This window comes from Otolemur garnettii, unplaced genomic scaffold (assembly GCF_000181295.1).
Source record: "Otolemur garnettii isolate 467f Iridium unplaced genomic scaffold, OtoGar3 scaffold00166, whole genome shotgun sequence".
Lineage (NCBI taxonomy): Eukaryota > Metazoa > Chordata > Mammalia > Primates > Galagidae > Otolemur > Otolemur garnettii.
The window spans coordinates 775,476-779,621 of record NW_003852561.1 but is presented as its reverse complement, the minus strand read 5'-3'; the positions used below and the strand labels follow the sequence as shown (position 1 = coordinate 779,621).

The 4,146-nt window shown below is 42.4% G+C and overlaps 1 non-coding gene across 1 annotated transcript; it reads right to left on the bottom strand.

Moving 5' to 3' along the window:
* Window positions 1-3,369: 3,369 nt before the first annotated feature.
* Window positions 3,370-3,471, bottom strand: LOC111728533. The gene has a single exon (XR_002775796.1). It is a non-coding gene; the product is annotated as a U6 spliceosomal RNA (small nuclear RNA).
* Between the last annotated feature and the right edge of the window lie 675 nt (window positions 3,472-4,146).

The window sequence follows — 4,146 nt, the reverse complement described above, 5'->3', positions numbered from 1 at the left end:
CTTTATATCTAAAAATTAGCAGCCAAAACAAACTTAAAAAATGGTGGGGGAGTTTAGACTATAAAGAACAGCTTTAAAAAACCATTTATTACAAAGATGTTTATCATAGAATTATGGGTGATAGTTAAGAACTGAAACCTATCTAAATGGCTTATATTAGGGAAACGAATAGCAACAATAATAAATTTATTGAATATCTGCTGTGTATCAAACATTCTTTCAAGTATCTTACATGTGTTAACGCACTGAGTCCTCATGATAAAACTATGAGGAAGGAAGTTAGTTCTATCATTCCCATTTCCCAGATGAGGGATCAGTACACAGGCGTTAGCTGATAAGTGGCCAAGCAGGATTTCCACATACCCATGGTGCTTTGGAACCCAAATTTGGTGTACTGAGATAATGCAATATTTGTAGCAATTAAAATAATGCCTCACACATTGTTTGATGACACAGAGATGATTGAAATGAAGCGAAAGCTGCAGGATAAAAAGTGTATTGACAATACAGGTACAACTTCGGAAAAACCTATGGAAAACGATGGGAAAAATATGTATGATGGTTGTCTCTGAAGAAGTCTCGTGATTATTTATTTTCTCTTGTATATATTATTGATACCTTATAAAATTTTCAATTATGTACATTCAGGCTCGGCCTGTGTCTCAAGTGGCTAAGGCCACATACACCTGAGTTGGTGGGTTCGAATGTAACCCAGACCCGCCAAACAACAATGACAGCTGCAACCAAAAAATAGCCGGTGTTGTGGCGGGCGCCTGTGGTCCCAGCTACCTGGGAGGCTGAGGCAGGAGACTCGTTTGAGCCCAGGAGTTGGAGGTTACTGTGAGCTGTGATGACACAGCACTCTACCCAGGGCGACCGCTTGAGACTCTGTCTCAAAATAAATAAATAAATAAATAAATAAAAATTATGTATATTCATTTCATATTCAGAAAAAATAAACTATTTACAATAACATCCCATTTACTTACCATTCTTTTGAATTTATATATTATTTCACATAAGTGAAATATTATTTCAGTTTTGGAAAGGACTGTCATAATTTAGTTTTCAAGCCAATCTTTAAATCTATTTCAAGAGGTTTTAAAATTGTATTTGAACATGTCATGTGTTGATGAAAACCTACCACTTTCTCAAGGCAATACAATCTACTTATAAACTATTTTTGCTCTGGGAACTTATGAAGGCTAAATTTTTGCGGGGGAAAAGCTTCTCCTTTTTTGCCCTAAATTTTATGCATGCTGATCTAATGGTCTGCCACAGGATGCTAGATCTCAATTCAGGAAGAGGATCGGGGTACGGGAGGTGGGGGTGCTCTATTCCTGCCTGCATTCTGCCATGGAGATATTATCTCCTGCCTCTAACCAGCCAGACTGTGAGGATCTGCTACTCACATTCCTCTTCTTGCTTAGATGACCATGCAAGGTTATTTGATTTTTACGCCTACCATTCCAACCAAGCCACGACACCAGCTGTCATAAATTGGCTGAGTTAGCATTCCATAGGGGAAAAACCCATTTGTGACAATGTAATATTTCTTGTTATTCAGAATATTTTTTTTCCCTTGTCGCCGTGGGTAGAGAGTCCCAGCACCATAGCTGACAGCAACCTCAAATTCTTGGGCTCAAGTGATTCTCATGCCTCAGCCTCCCAAGTCTTTGGAACTAGGGCACCTGCCACAATGCCTAGCTAGTTTTTCTACTTCTTCTTCTTTTTTTAATAGGCTCCTGCTCAGGTTGGTCTCGAATTCCTGAGCTCAAGCGATCTACCGACCTTAGCCTCCCAGAGTGCTGGGATTGCAGGTGTGAGCCACTGTGCCCGGATTGAGATCTGTATTTCTAAGGAGCTTACAGGGGACGCCCTGCTACTGGTCTGCTTCCCACACTTTGAGGAGCAATGGCCTAGAACCAGGAAAGTTAAGAAGAAAAGTCTGGGTACTAATTTATTTTATTTTATTTTTAGTAGAGACCAAAGGAAATTTGGGGGGGAAACAAAAGAGACATTGGTTTCAAGGGTAAATTTAGGTGGTATCTGTTCAAAAGGATATAGTGAAAGGGTCAGAAACTCCGGGGAGCTTAGGGAACAGTTCTCTCAATCAGCAAGCATGTATAAGTATCTATTCAGTGCAAGTCACCGTGTGGATGACAGAGACACCATCGTACGTGTCATTCCTGGGGCTTGCTGTGGACTTGTGACTATTGTTAGCTCACTATGTGTTCTTGGGCATTTGTTTGCAAACTTGGAGGTGCACAAGAAATACCTAGGGAGTCTGTGAAAACACCCTCTTTGGGGACCTGCTTCTGGAGATTCCTGTCTGGGACCCAAGACTTTGCAACTCTAACCAGTTCATAGGTGAGGTCAGAGTTACCAGCCTGAGGTCCATACTTGAGAACCACTGTCCTAGGGCAATGACCTTAACCTCTGCAGTTCTCTTCAGCCCCAAACCTGACATCCCTGTCATTTAGAATATAAACACAGGACTTTAGGTTAGCAGGCCAGAAGCCTGGGTCAGTTAACGCAGTGCCTGGTGCATTGTGGTCAGAGAAGAAACTGGACAGAATCTTACTACCTGTCATAGCAAGTTCAGCTCCAGTGAGAAAACTGGTTTAAATATAAAGAATTAGAAGGAATTATTTTTCTTTTTCTTTCTTTCTTTTTTTTTTTTTGAGGCAGAGTCTCACTATATTGCCCTCAGTAGAGTACCATAGTGTTACAGCCAACAAACTGTGACGCTTAAGTGATTCTCTTATCTCAGCCTCCCAAGTAGCTGAGACTACAAGCTCCCACCACAATGCCTGGCTATTTTTTGTTGCAGTTGTCATTGTTGTTTAGCAGGCTGGAGCTGGGCTCGAACCTGCCAGCCTTGGTGTATTTGGCTGGCACCCTACTCACTGAGCTATGGGTGTTGAGCCTCTTTTTTTTTTTTAGACAGAGTTTCACTGCCATCCTGGATAGAGTGCTCTGGTGTCACAGCTCACAGCAACCTCATACTCCTGGGTTTAACATTTCTCTTGCCTCAGCTTCCCAAGTAGTTTAGACTAGAGGTGCCTGCCACAATATCCAGCTATTTTTAGAGGTAGGGTCTCATTCTAGCTGGTCTCAAACTTGTGAGCTCAGGCAATCCACCTGCCACAGCCTCCCAGAGCATTGGGATTACAGGTGTGAGCCACCGTGCCTGGCCATAGTTTTTCTATTTTTAGTAGAGATGAGGTCACACTCTTGCAGAGCTTGGTCTCAAACTCATGAGCTCCAGCAAACCACCCACGTGGGCCTCCCAGAGTGCTAGGGTTACAGGTGTGAGCCATTGAGCGTGGCCAGGAATTACATTTTTAAACTGTTTTTATTTATTTAACTTGGGGGGAATGTTTCATGAGTTTGTGTGTCACCCTTGCTCAGGGTCATGCTAATCTTCTCTGTATCTTTCTGATTTTGTTATATGTGCTGCTGAAGCAAGTGCAAGGACTTACAGTCAAATGTTAGCTGTGGTCAAGATGAGCGATTTTTACTTATTTATACTTTTCTGTACAGTATAAACTCAATATAATAAATGGTGATTAAATACATTTAATGTAAATAGACAGGGGTTTTCTATGTAGAAAGCAAACTCATTAGGTCAAGGTCTGGGATGACTGCCGTGCCCTTTACAGCTACCCTTTCCTGTAACAGACGTCTTTGGATGGCACGACACACGAACCTGGGTATCTTTTTTTCAAACTGCTTTGTTCATACCAAGGAGGGATCTCATTTTGTTTCTTAGCAATAAAGTCTTTAGAAAGCAACTCTACCTAAAATGCAAGCACATTGTAATAAAGCACTGTATAGGAAGTTCTCACCTAAGGGCGAGCTGTAGACTTCTAAGGTACACAGCCGTCAGTAGGCATTACCCGCGCATGTGTAGGGTGTGTGCATCAGAGAGTGTGCGTTGTGCATACAGGCCACATGCATGCACACGTGCTTCCCCTGCTCCTAACCACCATTTCTCTGCTGCTGTTGTTGTTCAGGCTACAGTGCAATGGTGTCATCATAGCTCACAGCAACTTTAAACCCCTGGGCTTGCACCATCCATCCTCTTGCTTCAGCTTCCCAAGGAGCTGGGACTACAGGCACATACCACCACACACGGCTAAG